General features: G+C 40.3%; 1 long non-coding RNA gene across 1 annotated transcript in view; it reads left to right on the top strand.

Moving 5' to 3' along the window:
• Positions 1-19,924, top strand: part of LOC138685491 (uncharacterized) — a 39,404-nt gene that overhangs the window by 8,882 nt on the left and 10,598 nt on the right. Inside the window, exon 4 of the long non-coding RNA XR_011324772.1 lies at positions 18,750-18,868. This is a non-coding gene — a long non-coding RNA (uncharacterized lncRNA). The remainder of the gene's footprint in view (positions 1-18,749; positions 18,869-19,924) is intronic.

Here is a 19,924-nt window from a genome sequence, read left to right as displayed (position 1 = left end):
TCATCTGAAATATTTCCCAATTTCTGTGTAATGGTACTCAGACGGCAGAATCTCTGGGAGCAATGTCTTCGTTCATGGGTACCTCGTTTTCTACCATTTGGTTGGATGCTCTTAAAAAAAATTCCTTCTAATGCGCATGTCAGGTAATCCTGATAATAAAATCACAAGAAAAAGATGCTTTTCAAACTTTTAAACTCACAATGAGATTTTCTTAAAGTTTGCTAACTTTTAAAAAAAACAAACCAAACAACATTGAGGCAATTTAGAGGCACAGATTTTGGTAACCTCAAGACTCTGGGGCAGGGCTCCACATGCACAGGTATAACAACTAGACTAGGGTCTTGTGCTCCAAAACATCTTTGTATGCATTTACCTGAATGTATTTATCTGAAACAGCATTAGTTTCTCAGATCTTCGGTATGGAAAAGGGTCCAGCAAATAAGCTGAATACTTCTAGCAATGATTATACTTGAGAAATATTATCGTATGTCACTTTTTCAGTGCATGCCTTTGCAAGTGCAAGGTGTATTCTCTGTAAAGTTCACCTTAATACACCGAGCTCATTCTTCACTGCAGTTTCAAGGCTGGAGATTCTTTACCCGTGTTTCTTACGTGGCAATAAAGATACTGATGGAACAATTGTTCTGCTAGTGAGTTAAGCTGAACAAGAGAAAAAATCAGTAATGACTAGGGGGCTCCCATGTCTACTTGTACGCTTCGCAAAATAGATTGCGAGAGAAGGAATAGGCAGCAAACTGTGTAAACTGAGTGCAGATAATTCCCATGCTGTGAAAACCCTTCTGCCTTAAGAACACTAGCAATGAAAAGGTTACAGGAAAGGGGGTAATAAAAATATCAAAAGAAACCAAATAGAAATAGGTTTCTTTGCAAGTAGAGGAGCCACTTTCTAATATGGTGGCCTTATATACAAGTACATTTGTCTTCCAGACCCTCTGCTGTTGATTAGAATTCTGATGCCACTGGAGGGGTTACAATTTTGTTGAGTTTCTGGATCTCAATTGCGCTGTCAAGGGGTCATTCTTTCTGGTAATAAGGTAGCTAGTGGCCCCTGGGAGAGAAGGAAAACAATTGACTCTTGAAAGCAGAAACATATACTGAAGTCTAGAGTAGATTTCTGGCAGTGGACCAGGTCTTTTCTCATAGCATTTGTCATTGTAGCAATGAAAAAATTGTGGGAGTTCTACAGGCGGCCAAAAAAGGAAAACAGAGCACAACAACAACAAAAAAAGAGCTAGATGTAATTTATTTTGGAATTATATTTAAGAGCAGGTTGTTCTTTGTTTCTCACACTGTTGGTTCACTTGTTAAAGATGTGGATCCCATTAGATAGAAATATGTTGCTTATTTTAAAGCAAATGATTATCAAATGACTACACTTCAAAACATTTTTTTGCTTTAATTTGAAGTGAAGTCATTTGAGTTTGAAACATATGCCTTTGCTAAATGCAGAATATTTTGTTGCCAAAACCAGACAACTTCATTTTGAGTCCACTGCTTGCAAGCATTGTTGATCCTGGATGTCGCTGACAATATGAGTCCTGGCAATAAGTCTTTACAGAGGTCAGTAGTAAAGTTTCGCCTATTACCACTAGGCTTTTTTGTTATTATTATTCTATCGGGTCAAAATGCTCTCACCATATAATCATACTCAACCAGAACAAATGCAATATTGCATTTGATTGGCTTTGGAAGTATTATTCCACTTTGTACGATTGGATATAGCTCACTTCTTAAAAATAATTTATCCTGAGATCTGTGTGCAAAGGTTTTCCACATCTTTCTGAAAACTGGCTTCATTATTTCGCAGGCTATGTTACCAGGCTGTTTTTCTTTGTTGTAGTATAAGCACACACAAACCGTGCATGCATACGTGTGTATGCATACCACCACACAAACACATCACTGGCACTATATGTAGTTTGACATATGATTTATATTATACTAGCAAGATTTTAAAGCAGATTTCAAATTTATTACAAGCCCCAGCATTGCAGCTGATATACATGGATTCATCCCACCGTTTAACTGAAGTACCCAAGATTGGACTGTAGCAGCTTGAGGCTTCCTTCCTCTGTTGTCAATGGAGAAAGGCAGGCACACCCAGAGACGCGCTTCTCTGCAGGTACTTGCCTTTCTTCACTGGCTATAGAGCAAGTCTAGAGCAAATCTACTCCTAATTTAGAATAAATGACTGAAGCAGACTGCAAGGAATCCTTGCCAAAACGTGCAAAGAAGTGCCTTATCTTCTGCTGTCACCTATAGACTCTGGGCTGAAAAAGATCTTTCAGTTTAGGATCTAAAATACCTCATATAGATAATTGTGTGTGAAGTGTTACGCAGAAGAAAACCAAACAAAGCACAGGCTTGATCTTTTTTAATGTTAGTTGTCTAAAAGTCAGATGTCTAGTCGGTACTGGTCGTCTTGTTTTACTCCATAGTCCACTCATTTAACTCATTTGTCTTAGAATTAGATGAAATATGCTGAGGAGGAGGATCCTGAGACAAATGTATGGTAGGTGAGATATGACGAGCGGGGGTCCATTCATTGCAAAACAAATTTAGACGCCTAAATTAGGAGAGGTGACCTTTGGATTAGGATTTTAGGTGCTTAGGATACCTTTTAGACAGCTAAAGCAGAGTGAAATCAAATGAAATTTTTGCTAAGGGATTTGTGTGACAACATGCAGAGAAGGAGGCATTTGCAGATTTAGGGTAAAAAAAATAGTTCTGCTGTTGCCTGGTAAAATCCTGACAACCCCCTGCCTTGTTGCATTAGGTAAAATGGGAAGAACAAAGAACATCTTGAAGAAGCCTTAATCTCGCACCATATAGAGGACCAGGCAACAGACTGTGGAAGAGAGAAAGGTGTTATTCCTTAAGTAGTATTAGAGAGGCTGGCTATAAAAATGACTTTTCCTCATGCCCCTATCTGGGCACAGGGGAATTAGTAATAGACATTTTCACTTTAACTTCTCCCTCCCGATCCACCTTAGGAAACAGCAGTAGTTTTGTGTATACATTTCAATATCCAAGAGTGTGTCAGGTTTGTCTTGTTTATCTCTTTCTCAGCACAGCTGATGGAAACTCATTTTCATACAACTATGTTGTCTCATGTTTTATTCCATCATAAAAGCAAATTCAAAAAAGCTCTAGTGTGATTAAAATAACTAATCTTCATTCATTCTGAAGACCTTTCCTCTGATTTTTTTTAGTTAAGACTAATTGCGATGCCTGATGTTATACTTCTTGTAAGGGTGAACTTCTGTCCCAAGCAGATTCTTTTAACTGGACTTTGTACAGATTTATAATTACATTTATAGTTTAGGCTCTTAGAATGCACCATTTGCTTGAAGAATATGAACATTACTTTCAGATCTTTTAATTTAGAGCATCTGTTGTTAAAGGAGCTGAAAGTTCCTTTACTCATTAAGTAAAAATTCTCAACAGGTAGTATTAAAAACAGTATCTTGCTGTCCAGAAAGACACAGTAAGAGAAAACAAAAATCAAATGCTAAGGTTAGCCATAAGATAAACTAACTGGTGACATGCTCTATTGTAAGCTGAAGCTCTGTCAGATTGTCAAGAGGAATTAGTTCTTAAGCAAGGTATTTATAGGAACATAAGACTGGAAGGCACCACCAGGGTCACAGAATCATTATCATAGAAGAGAATTTGTTAAAGAACATTCCCACATGATCCTATGAAAATTTTCCCTCTAGCTTCTCTGAAACTCCCTGCCGGTCCATTTTTACTGTAAAGCTGGCATTCAGCTTTTTCTGACTATAGGATAAAGATTTACTGACCAGACACTGAAGCAATTTAATACCTCTAGGTGCATTGGTTCACCCTGACCTACATCCTAGTTCTAGTTTGTGACTGACTGAGCAAAGAAAGGTGAATACTCATTCCTCCTTTCTGAAAATCAAGAAACATATCAGAAAGAATAAAAATCCTTCCTGGGTATTGCAGCTAATCAAGAAATGCCTTGCAGTAGGATAAATACAACATAAATACAGCACAGATACACATTTGATGGACATAGTTTAAGAGCTGAGAGCAAGGGCTGCTCTGCTGTCCTTATCTCCTATAATGGGGCTTTCAAGACTTTCAAGCAGCTGGTGTCCAGATAATTTAGAGATTTGCAGGCAGAACTGCGTACAGAAGTGAAGAGGAATCTATTGCAAAGGCCTGAGCAACTGAGGCCTGCGGTGATTCATCCTACTCACAAGGCAGGCAGCTGTTTTCAGCAGAATCGGCAGCTTTTGGGTGGACTTACTGGGCTGGTATCCTTCCTCCCGCAAAGCTATTAAAGTGAGTGGAATTACATACGGGATGAACTTGGCTCTTTAGGTGCGGGAGAAACCATTTCCAGTACTGACATATGGATATTAGCACTTCTTTATGCAGGGCTTACGGACAGGCTTCAGGAATGTTTACAAGGTGGGAAGGACAATGAAAGAACATGTAAAATCATTTCACCCTGATTCATCTTTGGAAGGAACTCTGCATGTGGATCACTCTCTTTCCAGTTGGCTGTGTCTGCCAGAACCCTTTCTTCCAGTTCTGAACCTCATAGCCCTCCTACACCAAGGAATTTGGGCTCTGTCCAACGGCGGGCTGGGAAGAACGTATACATTTCCTCCACACTCCCACATGCTTCTCGTCTTGAGGACTGAGGATAACGCTGCTGAAAAGTGCATGTGAACCACGTAAAAAGATCTGAAGAGCTGGTATGAAATAGGGCTCTGGCAAATCCTCTCGTTATCCATACATACTGCGGGCATTGCCCTGAGTCTAGGAACCAAAGCCCCCATTTCTTTCCTGGAAACCAAAGGATGGCAACTGTACCCCACCTGCAGAAGAACTTTAAGGAAACCAAGCCATTCGCTCTCATCAGCCACTGTGCCTCTACCCAAGGAGCTAATGTATCTCCTGAGTCCATTTAAATTAAAATGATAAACTGAGCCAAGCACTGTATTTGTATACCCAGTGGGCCAACTGCCTTTCAAGGCTGCAGAATTTGAAGAGCGAGAGCGGAGTTACGCAGCTAGTCGAACCAACACCTTCCTTTCACGGATGCAACAGCGCAAACCATCCATTTGTTGGACAGCAGCCACTGGAGGAGCCGACCATAACGTAACACTGCTTCCTAGGTGCGCCTCCTTTAACACTTATTTGCTGCTTTTGTCATGGGTTCTCTGCATTCCAGAAGGCTGCTGTAGTGGTGAGGAGGTGTTATCTAAACTTATTTTATGCCGTCCCGCTTTATAAACGTGGGGCTTTAGCCATTTCTGTAATGCGATATCGTATATACAAGAATAGGGTGTGGGAAGCTCCCGGCTGTTAGTGATACAAAGGTACAGTGTCAGTCCTCGATCAAAAGTGAGTTTGGCTTTGACATACAGGTGCAAACTGTTTCACTTCACATCATAGCAGAATGTGGCCAGACATTCTCAGAATTTCGTCACAATTAGTCTCAGTGCGTGAGGCATAGAAAACATCTGGATCTGTGGGAACAACTGCAAACGGGTATTCTCTTCTAGCATTCATATCTTTCTGCTGCTCCTTCAGTTAATGATTTTCTGCTAATGCATCTTCAGATACTGATGCCAATATACATGTTCAGAAGAGAGGGGTAACTGCTTGGTTTGAATCTTGGAAATGAAATATCAAGATTGAAACCAGCATGAAAGTGCTTAATTAATTTAATTGTACGTATGCTTAAATAGATTACAGAAACTGGGTAACAAGAGGTGATATTTCTGAAACAGCACTGAGGAGCTTGTGATTGGTGTGATCACGTGTGAGTTAGGGCTCAGAGCTTTTACGTCTCGTTTTGCCACTGACACCTGAATAAACTTGGCTATATCGTTAGCCTCTTTTTATACAAATCGTCCCTTAAATGACATTAATCATTACAGTCTTTACACAGTCCTTCCTGAAACTTAATTTATTAATGTTCATGAAACAAACCTTTGAGATGCATACAGTGTAAGTAGCAGCAAGAATGTAATATTCACTTTACACTAAAAGCAACAGAAGTTGGAACCCAGAAGAGAAACACATCTTGCAGATGGCAGCAGTGGCACCCTAGAATTCCCCCTGAATATATTTATACATTTTCATAACCCCTTGTTCTATCTTGATAGTCTCAAGTTCTACGGCTCCTTTCTTGGAGGTATTTTATATCCACTTTCAAGCAGCATGTAGGGACTATGGAATTTTGTTCAGCTTGATATGAAGAACCTGTATAGCATCTCTTCTTTTCTATTGTTGCTTTTTTTACCTCCAGATGTTCAACTGCCTATGAGAGTACTCAAGGAAACATAGTTATGCTGTATTCCAATACTGAATCAGTTTAATTGAAAAAAATAACGTGATGTGTACAGTAAGGGAATTTTAAATTAACTCCCTAGCATATTCATGGTTAAATACAATGGTTTTGCTTTCTAGTAGGATATAACACAGTGCTCCTAAATGATTCTTACTAAAAAAATAGTGAACTTAATACTCATACCAGCATATAGCAGGGACCCAAGCGCACATCACAGAGTATACCACGTACCAGAAAGGGCAGCAGGCTGCACCGTCACCCACTGCAGCCCGATCCCCGTCACTTTGTTCGTTCAGCAATGGTGAAGTTCTTACGCTCATGGAAACGTGCACTAGCAAGAACAACCTGATTTTATGCAGTAACTTGTCAGGCCTGATTGATGCTTAGGACTAGCTGGAGTTACATGGCAGTAAACTCTCTTCTGAGCTAAGCACACCTATGCACATATAGACACAGTGGAAGCTTATCGCAAAGCTCCTGGCGCTACTGCCACTGCCTTTGTTGTTCTGCTAACATCGCACACAACTATGCCGATAAATAGCCAGACAAGACAGATGTAAATTTGATGGGTGAAGTATTGTTTTCTCTAATAATCTAGATAGAAATGTTAAATTTTCCTCCGCATTTATCACACAGTTTTCCAGCACGTATTGGCAATAGGCTCACCCACCCTTCTAAATGGCTGTAAACGGCTGTCAGGTTCACAGCATCTGGTGAATCCAAGCCTTTGTGCGCTGGTATTATTGAAAGCAGGTCTGCTACCTGCTGCTTTTTAACCTTAAAGATTTAAGCATGGACAAGAGTCTATTCCTTCTAGTTCAGGAGGTTCCTGAGCTGCAGAAAGCTTGAGGGGCTGTACTGGAAGAAGTTTTATCAGGTGCTTCTCCTGTGCCTATGCTTTTCCCCCAAATATACTCTATTAGCCACTCAGAAAGAGGTTGGGCTAAATAGCTCTCTGCTCTGGCTGAAGAGGGCTTTTCTTACGGACTCCCTTTGTTCTTAGTTATTGCAGCAGCCTTTGGGCCTGATTCTATAAAACACTAACCCGGGGCAACCTCCCCCCAGTGATATCAGGGCAGACAGTTAAGCAATTAACACACAACTCTTTGCAGCGCTCAGCAGACGGTCGATAGCCATGCAGGCCTTGGTTCTTATGGAGAAAGACTTTTACAAGGAAATCTCATTTCTCCCTGCAGCAGCAGTAAATACCCTGGAAGTGCAGCAGGCAATTGGCTTTAAAGGTGAAGAGGCAATCCCACCCAGGCTGCCCGCTGCCCGGCAGCTTTCGGCCGACCTTCGCTCTAAGGTGAGCGTAGCCTGCGGGGTGCGGGGTGGCAAACACCCATCAGCTCTGGGGTTTGGCTGGAGCGTGCCTATGCTTTGGTGTGAGGCCCCTGATTTGCTCTTGCTTCTAAAAAGACACCTCAAGTGGTGTCCCTGGTTGGGACTTGGCTAAAGCATTTGGGTAAGCTACTCCAGTAGTAAGCTAGAGAAGTTGTCTGGGCCAGTCTGGAGGAAGTCTCATAACTGCTGCAGTGCTCATGGAAACAGAAACTCACGGACCGCACGATACTGCTCCGGGAGTATTCACCAGATCAGGAAAGGCGAGGAAATATCTGTGTGGGACAAATTAAAAGGGCTTCTCCATTTCTTACTTGTCTAAAAGTGTACATTTATATGCTGAAAAGGAACTTGTTTTGCTGTTCCTGAGGTGTTCCTTGTACCTCTGAATTGAGATACTCAGCTGAAAGGGCTTGACTCAGAGCATATTGCTGTATTTCACTGATGGCTGCAGCTCTTTGCTTTTCCTGAAGTTTGTAGAACCAATAAATTGGGAATCAGACCATGGCTTGTGATTTGCAACTCTAATAAAGCCTGGTGGCCATTGTACACAACTTTGCTCTGTGGCCGTGGTTATTTGGTGACCGCTTCCAGCTTATGATTGTTAATGGATGTTTTCAAGTACACCAATGGCACTTTGTTTTCTAAAGAACCATTTGCATTCTCAAAACGATCAACAAATCCTTTCATTTAAATAAAAATCGAGCCCAAGTTTGTCACAGGACATAAAATCCCATGTCATATTTGTATTACTAAGGTACTGCATCTAACAGTGTTCCTGGTCTAGCTAATAGAAGATCAGGTTAATCCTTAATATCTGCCATGCTTTTCTTGCAGCATAGTAATATTCTTAACATAAAAATTGTAATGTTATTTCATTACTAGAATATGGGTATAACATTTGGAGCAATTGTAAAAGCATTTTTCCTTTTGTTTTCTTTCCCAGAAGAGTATTGGCATATTGGGGAGGTGGAATTAAAATGTAAGTGTTAATTGAAACTATGCTTAATTTGTTTCAGCAGTGTGATGTGCATTAAATATAGTTCTTGAGAGAGCATTGAATTTTATATTTACGAAATTAATAAATGTATATATTGTGTAGTTCTAGTGCTTGGAGTTATGTGGAAGATACCTGCTCACCCATTTTGAAAATAGGAGGGAAATAAAATGGAAAAAAAATGATTGGAGACGATGGAAGACTTCCAGTAACTCAGCTTTGGAACAGACATAGGATTCTGGCTGGAGATGAAATATGTTCTCACTTCCAGCCATGGGAGTCTCATTTTTTCGTGGCTTTCTATAATGCCAGTACTTAAATTAAAAATTATTCTTTGAGATCTAGTGAAAGCAAGCTTGTTGGTGTTGGCTACCAGAATCTGTAATATGGTCTCTCTTTCCCATTAACACTGACTTGTCCTTCTTCACCTTAAATCCTACATGGTGTTCTTACTTTGATGGTGCAGTCCATTTTTGTGGAATGCTTTTTGAACAGAAGCTTTTCAATAGATAAGTTTACAGTCCCAAAGAGTATTCAGATGCTCTGTTGCATTATTGCATGCATTTAGTTTTCAGTTTCCAGTTGCACGCACGTAAAACACCTATACATTTCTCTGTCAAAACCATCTTGCAATTCTTGAGTAGTGTCTGGTTTTATCTGTTGCCCTAGTTTATTTGGGTCTTTCGTAAAGATAGCAAAACTGTGTTTTCTTCTAAAGTCCCACCATTTGCTTGACTCTTTTTTTTTTTCTTTTCTTTTTATGTCTTTCTCCACTCTACGCAAAATAACCTTTGCAGGATGATTTTCTTCTAAAGATGACTGATCATCCACTCAGGCAGTTTTCCAGATTTCCTGAGTATGGAAGTTTGTTAGTTCCCATGGGTGGAAAATTTGTTTTGGATTCTACAGTGTGAAAGAATAGGTATTACCTGGATGTTACATGGTTTTATTTGGTTTCCGTAACTTAAGTCTTGTACTGCTCTTGCCTTTATTAGCATGTCTGTAACCATCAGGTTTCAATAGCATGTGACTGTGGTCTGTCTGCACATTCATGTACTTGTCACAAAGCAACTGAACAAACTTGCCATCCCCAGGTGAACCGGTCAGAGGTAGTTACAGTAAGCAGGAACTTGTTTTGCTTCAATGCGTCTTTTTGGTTGTTAAGCACTTAGATAATGCCTAATAATTTTTAAAGTACCTGCTAAGCGCTTATGCAAATGTGACCCTTTTACTCTTTCAAGTTAGGCAAAAAAACCCTGAAGTACATCCTTCTGTGGTACTATTGAAAATCTGGCCATTGCTTTTAAATTGCCCCCGTGGTGCATTTTTAGCGCTAGTTATAGATGCGCTAAATATAGACCAGAGCAAAAGATTCTGGAAAGTCTCTGACACTGACTTAATGGGAGGTTTGAATGCTTGCATCTAAAAATCAGGCTGGTCAGTTAAGCTTCTCAGATAGGTGGATAGATAGATTGCTTCAGGCAGCCAAGTTTGAAGAGCTTGCCCTACTTCTCTCCTTTTGGAAACACCAGCATAAAAGTGACCTGTGTGAGGTGGCTGAATGCGTCACTGCTTCAGAGCTGTATACTGCTCAATATGCAAACTGGTGGTGTGGTTGTTACAAGGATTTCTTTTAAATATCTGGTGCAATATGAACGGGATAGGTGTTTTCTTATACAGTGGTCAGGTGCGATCCGTGACTATTGCTGCTGGTGGGAATAGTCGCGTTCAAAGGAGCAAACGAAGGAAGGTGGTGCTGCTTGCCACGCCGACCAGCTGCAGATGGGGAAGCACCCGCAATAGCTTTTCATCCCTCTCTTGCTTGCATTTAATTCGGGGGTCACTGAGGGGTTTTGGCTTGTAAATCAACTGCTCTGCAGACTGCTATCGCTACCTGACTCTCTTTCAGTTAGTGGCATAAAAGTCACTGCCTGGCCACTTGCGTTACCTTACCAGAATCTTGTGTTGGTGTTTCTACAACTCGTACACCTACAGAGTAGGTACGGATACCTACTCTAATGCTCAGTAGCAGCCTCGCGTAATAAAACACCAAAGCAGTATGTTTACATGGGAAACGGTGCTACGTGGAAAGGAAAACCGCGGATAATTGTGAACTCTTCTGAAAGAAAGCAAGTAGGATTAATCACCAGACAACAGAGAGCCCTGTGATTGTCATAACTATAATTTTTATGATCATAACTAAACTTATTGAAATTGCAGTAAAATATACTAAACTCACTTTGATGATTTTTTTTTTTTCTTTCCTCCCTCCTCCTGGTTACAACAGTTACTTGCTATCTGCTCTGGGCTACATGTTTGTCTTAAAAAACTTTTGTTTCAAGATGCATTTAAGAGACTTGGGCATAAAAATGTCATCCATGGTTCTACTTGTCCAAAAGAAAAAAAAAGTTTACATAAAATGACAATGTTGCTGCATCTGCATGCCTTTCATGTTACTCAAAAGTTTTTGGTGGGCTTGTTTTTATAATTAACTTGGTCTGAAGATCTGAGTTGTTTCTGAAATTATATTTTGGGGAGAGTCAGGATAGTGGATTAAAGCTTATCAGGTTTCTGTGGTAGCTTAATCTAAGTCAACTGATAGCTATAAAGTAGATAAAAATTAAAACAGTGAGAATGAAACTTTATATTGAGCAGGGCAACTCGGGAAAAGCCCAATCCTAATCAAATAAATACTGAGGTGGGTTGCTTACACCAAGGAAGGATTACAAAAATTGCCCAGAACTTCCAGCAAAGCAACTTTTGTGGAAACCAAGAGTAACATCCTGCACTGTTTACTGCAAGGTAACCTGGCAGCCAAATGCACAGACACAATTTGCGTGATTCACATCTTGGACATCTCTTCTGTCTGTTCTCTTAAGATCCCTGGCACAAGAAAGGAATAGGGAATGAATACTCATACATACTTTCTTTCTGTTGGCTTGCTTGCCCCACAACAGAGAAAATAATCTGTGGGGAAGTTGGTGGTGTGTTCCTGCAGGAAGACCCTTAGGAGAAGGGTGACTAAGGCGGCTACTGCTCACCATTGCTAACATGGAGGATGCTTGTGCACCATGCAACTAAATATTTCCTGCATCTGTAGGGACGAGGAAGAGTTATACTGCTGAACTACTGAACTCCTTAGGGGACGACTTGTCTGCAGAGATAAATTACTGTTCTAAACAGTAGTAAGAATTAAAATCAGTAGACTTCATTTTCACTGGTGTAATGGGAACTCAGAGGGTCTTTCTCTATTATTTTTTTTTTTACTCACAAAGCAGCAAAAAGAAATTTAAAAAAAAATCACAAAATAGGACACTGCACAAACATAGAAAATAAGCATATATATTTTACCCCTTCCTGCCCCCCGGGGTGTCCCCCCAGTGGCATGTGTCAAGGCATTTCCAAAGCTAGGCTTTAGAGTGTTTCTGAACTCTATTGTACATTAGTCTCTGCACCCATAAATTGACTCTAGGGTCATCCAGGGGATAATTTAGCTTTAAATACAGGGTTGCACTAAATGTCTGTTGGCCCTCACTCATCCATTTGAATTGGCAGAAGTCCAGCTGGAATAGAGGAGAGGAGCTGTTTAAGGGACCCGTTCTTCATGACGTTACATTATCATATCTCTTGTCTTGTACTTCCTGAAGAAAAGGCTAGAATGGGATCGGTGTAACGGAGCAGATCTCCTTCAGTGGTGGGGAAGTGGATACTGGCTTTATGTTAGGATGTTGTGTGTAGGGTAGAGTATGGCCCAGACCCTGGTGGAGAATATAGATGCAAAGAAAATAGTAATTTTTTTGAAGGCTGCTCAGTCACACGTAACGCTTATAGTCAAACTGTTGTGTCAGTTTATTTTTATGAGTCATTTAGAGGAAACATATACTTATCTCCAGTTTAAAGATATGAAGGAGAAAGTAATTTGCTAACAACTGTTTCGGGTTATTTGCACGGACAAGATAAGAAATAAAGAGTAATTGTATTTTGACCCATAAATAACTCCAACTTTCAGATGTCTCTTGTACTCTCTGAATCTGTAAAGGAATTTTGTTATGGGCAGAATAATGATTATTTTTTTGTAATCTGTCTGTAAGATGAATAGGACACCTACTTTTATCAGGTTTCAGAGTGAGTAAAAAAAATTTTCAGAATGTTTGCCAGTTAAGTTATCTTGTGTGGCAGAATCTAACTCTGCAAAGACTCCAGTTTGAATGTTTTAGGGTTTTTAAACGTACATATAGACAAAAATGTGTATATTTGCTCATTCTTTTATTTAATCAAAGGGAAAAATTGTGTTCATGAAGGCTCAGGGCTTGACTTTTTTTTTTTTTTTTTTTAAATTCTAGATTCCAGTGGTTCAGGCATCTGTATAACAGGCTTGGCTGTGCTATACTGCAGAGAAACCTTCCTCTTTGACCTACTGGGTGTTTCTCTTCTGAGGGAGGAAAGGAATTCTTTCCATGTTAAAAGAGTTCAGTCTCCTCCCGTCACTGATTGCCTCTGTTGCTTAGTTGAGCCCAATTATATGCAATGGCTTTTCAAGGGTTCAGCTGTGAAGAAGGCGTGTGTGCAAATGATATCAATAAAATAACAGGATTTGCATACACAGGAGCAGCACACATGCTACTGCTTTGAAGATTTACTGTGTAAGGTACACTTACTGTTCGGTAGGACATCTGTTGACACTGCCACTTTTGTACTTCTCCAGCTTCGTTTTCCTGCCTACCATAGGCACAGGCAAAAGAAAATAGCAGTGCTAACGGTTTATGCGGGAGTAATAATAGCCCTTAACAGAAGAAGAGTAATTACCTTTGTCTGGTTTCTCCCTGCTCTAAAATCTAATAAAATAGAGACCAGTGGCTACGTAACTGATGCATACAGAAGTCCTGTTGCTTTCACTAAATCTGAGGCTAGTTATGTAAAACGTCCTCCGCTCACAAGCTGAACTCGCGTCTTAATTTTGAAAAAAATCCATTACTGATGGGGAGATTTGCTGAGCACATTTGACAGCTTTCAAGCTAGCGGTATTTGGCAAGGCCTTTTAAAGTTATAGGAGATTTATAGCTAAAGAGATTACATAGCAGTGGGTTCAGATCCAATCCCTTTCCCCCAGCTCCTGCACTGGGTAACAATGACAGGAGCTGTCTGTATACCAGAAGGAACAGTTTAAGAGGGGTGGCTGCATTTGGCAATAGAAGCCCCCGTTAGCAGCCGGAAGCATTGGTGCTGAAAAGCAATCGCTGGTGTCAAGAACTTTCCTAGCTAAGCACTGCAGCTGGTGGCAATAAATAGCATTCTAATAAAGGAGGATGTTCAACCCATGACATAAGCGAATACTGTTTCAACCACAAAAAGTAATTTATGGTGCTGCATATGTCTGAAATGGATTTTTTCCGATACATTTTAAAATAAAAATGCTAGGATTTCAATGGAGGGAAATATCTGCATTTTAAATCAAAATGAAATTGAAAGATCAATGAAAAGTGTACTGCTTTTTTAAGTACGCAATGATACATAACATCTTAAGGATGTGCACTGTCACAAAGCACAATTACCTCCATTCCTAAAAATGAAACATGCTGTTTTCTGACTGTGAATGTTCTCTATATTGCATCAAACCTAATAACTTCCCATGCCAGTGATAATCCCCCCCAACATTTAGACAGAACCATCATCATCTTCTCTCATAAGAATGCCAAAATGATCACGCAGAAAGTAGCAAATAACAATATGCTCGGATTGCATAAACATAATGATTCCTGAAAAAAATCAGCTCCAGCCTCAATGAAGAGCAAAAAAAGAGGAGTGGATAATAAAGTCATTAGGCTCATTGGACCTGTTAACTTATTGGGTCCACTACAGTAAACAAGTTATTAGTTTTGACATAAACAGTGGTTTATTTGAACATATACTGCTGCTCTTTGTTATCCATTCTGTTTATGCCACGTGTGATTTCTCTTACATAATTAGTCTGAAACATAGCAATGTTACATACCGTATCATCTCCCACTGGGATGAGCAGTGTGGATGTGGTACCAGGAGAAACTGTCCTTTGAGTTTATTTCTGCTGGCTGGTTTGGGAGTTTTTTGGGTGCATGGAAGAGAGCAGAAGTTTTATTCTTAGCTGAGCACAGGCTGTCAAATTAACTGAATGGATGGGTTGTTCTGAAAGGCATTTTATACAGGAGTTTGTTTTGAATCACGAGGGCTGTATGTGCAAGCACGTAAAATGAGTAACTGGTTAAGTGTTGCTCAAGATCAAAATCCTTTGTACTGGAATGCGAAGCATAGTATACACATTTGAAATTCCTTAAGGAAATACACCCTTTGTATTATTTTTTACATGTGTTTATTCATTCTCTAGTTTTGCTTTGGGAATAAACAGGCCCGCCTGTTTAAGAGATGGCTGATACCCATTTATTAGGGGCACAGCTCTGTACTCAAGCTGATTCCCGCCCCTGCCTCTTCTCCCTCCCCCCGTAGATGGTTTCTGCTGTCATCTAGGAGTTAAAGAGCCAGATTCTCAGCTGGTGTACATCAGCACTGCTATCCAGAAATAAATAGGCATAACTTCACTGGAGTCACTGAAACCTAAGCTCAGACTCGTGGGTTTTGCTGTCCTTGAGTGCAGTGCTTTAAGGCTTATGATACACACTTCTGTGATACTTTGTTATGGTATAAACAAACACCATGCTTCTGATTCGAATTATAATCTCATTCACCCAGAAACCAACAGAGCTCTGCTTATTTTTCCCAGCTGAGAGGATAGCCCAAAGGCTTTTCATATTGTATGATAAAGTCACGGGCTGTGATTCCAACCACTACCGCCCTCCCCTCCCCCCCCCCAAAAAAGGAGGCAACCCCACTACTGCTGGTGCAATTACTTAGATGTGAAACAGTTGTTCAGAGAGTTTTGGATTCAAATCAGTGCCACGATGTTTATTCTGTAGTGAAGTGATGTGTCTGCTAAGGCTTTAGTCAGTTCAGAAAGAAAGCAAGAGTCTGAATTTAGGTATTGGTATGAAGAGTTGGGCAGAAATTTTGGAGTAATTAAAGGATGGAACACCTACCAAAAATGTTGAATTGAATGTTTCCTGTAAACTGTGTATGCAGCCACGACACTCTTTGATTCTGAGTCACATTTAAACTCGGGATGGAATCCAGCTGCAAAGCCTGGATCTAGATCTGAATTTCCACGAGTTCAAGGTTGTTGTGATCAGTGGAGTTTATTTGGTTCCGCATCTAATTTAAATGCAGAACTTTTAAGGTAACTTCAATCAGATGTTCTTGGGATCCACTGGAATAATAGCACAATAAAAGCTGAAATTAAACATATCTGGTATTGTGTAGGGATATTATTAATATTCCAGTTTAAGGTTAAAATAGTCCTCTCATGCAGTCAGCTTACGTTAATAAATTAAAGCAGGGGAGTTTGCAAATGATTTAAAATCATGGCTTACACATTTTTCCAAAGCAAAAGAAAAGAAGCACAGAAAGTTCATCTGAATTCTCAAGGCAGTGCATGTGGTGAACATTAGTTTTCTCTTTCTTCATTTTTTTTTTTTTTTTTTTTTTTGGTTAAGGTTGGCTAATGCTTTCTTTTTTTTTTCCAAAAATATTGTACTGGTAACTGAAGATATCTTCCACATGTGTACAACATCAGAGATAGCAACACCAATGATAAAAGGACCTTCTTTAGGTGCGGTGCATAGTAGCAAGGCAACGTAACTGTTTATGTATTCAGATCTCCACAGCAGTATGTTCTTCCAAAACTGCAAATCACTTCAAATGAAGGAACATGGCCTGGCAAGAACTGCGAACCGGAGGAAGAGAAGAATGCAGTATTTACTTAAAATCAAAACAAAACCTGAAACAAAGACCCCGGTTCTTGCTTCTAAGTTTAACCTGTAATATGTCATTCAATATGCCGTCTTGATAAAAATCAGCTATAGGAATGGGATAGCTATCAGCTGTCACAATTTTTGTCAACAAGAAACCAAAAAAATCAATGATCCCCTTATTCTCCTTTGTTACCTGTTTTCTTCAGTTCAGCCAGGTTAGTGGTTATCTAGGGAATGTCAGCAATGATAATTCTGACAGAAACTCTGCCTCATGTTTTTGGCTGATGAGATGGCGTTTGATAAGGAACTGCTGGGTAAAGGGGAGAAAGCTGAGAAGGGACCAGCTGTCCAAAGGCTGCCTAGAGGACTGAGGTGTGCGAGTGCTGGTTCCTCTCGGCACCGCTGGAACACCCTGCCCGACTCTGTGGGCTCGCCTCGCGTTGCCTGGCGGCACAGCTTGCAGGCTATGGACGGGAGGCTATCCCCTGCCCGGAGAAGGTCTTCAGTGCCCTGGGAAAGCAGCTTTACTCGGGGCAGAGAAATGGGGAAACAGAACAATTTCTAGAGCGATGAGAGCCCACCTGTGGAAGTACTCCAGGGCTCTCTTAATACTTTCAAAGTGAGCAGGATGGCTACAGCTTCTGCACGCTCTGATTTTTAGGCAGCACCTCAGCTGGGGGAGGGTGGCTGCTGAAGGACACTTGGGAGGTTCAGCTGTCTATACCAGCTAAGTGCGGTTTACCCAGTATAATGTTCTCAGTGAGCTGGCTGTGCTGTTCTGGCTTTTATTAAAGGAAATTCCTCCATTTGGTTATTTTCAGAAGTTTAAATACAGAAGTCAGACTAGATGTGATCTCTGACCAAGCGAGGGTGTCTCCAGGCAGTTGAAGAACGTACTTTTGAGGTTCCGATATACCCTGAACTTGTGTTTGTCCCACTAGAGCTGAAGCACCTGGTACATAGGACTGCAGAATTCCAAACTGATTCCACCTGTGATCTAGTGCCTCTTTGATCATCAATTTTTAAGACTTGAAGCCCATTGCTTTTTTCTCTTCAATCCCTTCTTCTGACTTACAAATTTGCGGGAGGTGACTTAATTGCTTTGCAACACAAAAGCCTGTCACTTGTAGCACTCAGCTCTCCCGATTTCTCCTGTACTGGTAACTTGCTACTGTAGTTGCTCTGGTTTCTGCAATGTTAGACCTCCTTATAGTTGCGTAACAGAGCAAATGGGATCCACAGATTTTTAGAGCCTTTTAAGTGATCACATAATACCCACAGATGCAGCAATGACTTGAGTGGTCTCCTCTCCACTTTCCCCAGTCAAGTTCAAAAATGCCAGCTTTAAGAGCCCAAAAATCAAACAGAAAAAAGCCACGTGAAGCACTCTGGTAGTCTTGTTTTGGTTTTGCTTTTGTTATCTCAAATAAAAGGCATTGAGGTCTCTTAAATGCATATATCAGGTGCTGGCAGCACTGAATCTTTCTTTGTGTATCCTGCTTAAGAGGAGAATGACAGTTGATGGATAAATCTTTCTAAAGAGGTATGAAACAGCCATATTTACTGAACTGGATCTTTTGAAGACTTTTTTTGAAGGCTACGTTTTGCTTACCACTTTTGTGTGAAATTGAACTATGAATCGCTTCTGTTATGTCCTTTTTTCGTCTCCCTCCCAGTAATTTTCTATTTCTTCTTTGCACTTTAGTAGCATGGAATAGGGATCTCAAGCTTTTTGGATAGAAGGCTGTATGCTTAAGAACCCAAACTTCAGAGGACTTGCCAAATCTTACATCAAATACGAAACGCGCAGAAAAAGCATTAAAAATATTTAAACTAAGCGATTAATTTCTTACCATCTGGAAAACCACAAACAGTGACAAAAGCAACTCAGAAACTCATATGCCATTAATAGGCTGACTGCTTCAATACAGAATATTATGCTGCTCATAGCAACAGATAAACGTATAACCAGTCATGACTGGCCTTTCAAACATATCAAAATAGACAATCCTGCACATAATGGGGAATCTCTGTATTATGACTGATGTCCAAGACTTACGATGTTATAAACTATTGGTTATGTTGTTTTGACAATGGAAGAATTAACGAACGAGACAGATTTGCCTGCAGTGATGAACTATATCATAAAGAAACATTAATAAAGATAAAACATTTGGAAATTCTTTATGAAAAATAACATTTTTGCTCTTTTCACAAGGAACAAAAGAAGCCAGAAACATGACAGATTTCATCAAAAGAGCTGTTCGCAGATTAAAAGTAGGTCTGATTTTTGTTTTGCTGTGCTAGACTTCACTTCTCAAACCACAGAAGAGTGAGGTGAGTGTTTTCAAGCTTATAGGGCTGTGGGTTGGTTGTTGGTTTGTTTTTTTTTTGTTTATGTGGTGAATGTCGTCTTCCTGCTAATTCTGTTCTATCATACAAGAATTGTTTGTGTCTAGGTGAGTTCTTCTGTTCAGCCTTCTGGTGTACTCAGAAAATGCCACATAGGATCCACTGTGATCTTAGTTCTGTCTGTTAAACCAGCAAGGCCTACTCATGTAATGAGCTATGGCGATAAATCAGGGAATTGGGGGTGTTCAGCACCATATAGAATTTGCAGCTGACTACATCTCAGTGGATGGTGGCTAGAAAGGTTGAAAGACTGCAAACAAATGCAGAGAACCATAGGAGCTGAGACTCAAGATCCTTTGACTACTGAAGGAAATGGGCTGCTCTATAAAAGGATACTTCTGGCTCCAATGGCTGTCATGGAGAGCTGCTTGATGCAAAACTTGGAATCCCCCATGTCCGAGTACCTAAATGCCTTCACCAGTTTAATTTTCAGAGTGCTTGGCATTTTCTGGATGAACTTTCTTTATGAACTCAGGCTACACTAAATCACTAGTTTATTTACCTCATGGTTTGAACACAAAAATATCTGGCAAGGAATGATAGAGAAATACTGGGTTTAAACGTCAGCGTCCCAGAAGGGGGGGAACTTGAAGTGTCTAATTGTATATATTGGGCATCGACTGAAAAGGCATGGCCAGAAGGTTGAAGTAAACATGAACACAAAAGTCCATCTCTAGCTGGTGAAAATTTGATACTAGTGTCAGGGACATTTTTTATCTATCTTTCTCTCATCCTTTTTTTGATGCTACTTTTGTGCTAAGCTTCTCCGGAGTAAGGTTTATAAACCAGTTTAGCTGGGCTGTGCCACTGAAGAAGCCTATAGAAAATGGATGCCCTGTTGAGAGTCAGGGAAAGATAGGTGATTAGATCACTTAAACTCCCCGTTGAGTCTTTCCACTTGTATTGGTTTTATCTGGCAAGGTTTTGGTAGCGGGGGGGGTTACAAGGGTGGCTCCTGTAAGAAGCTGCTGGAAGCTTCCC

Source organism: Haliaeetus albicilla, chromosome 5, assembly GCF_947461875.1.
Source record: "Haliaeetus albicilla chromosome 5, bHalAlb1.1, whole genome shotgun sequence".
NCBI classification, from domain to species: Eukaryota; Metazoa; Chordata; class Aves; order Accipitriformes; family Accipitridae; genus Haliaeetus; species Haliaeetus albicilla.
Note: the sequence above shows the minus strand (reverse complement) of the source record. Positions and strands in the feature narration are given on the sequence as shown.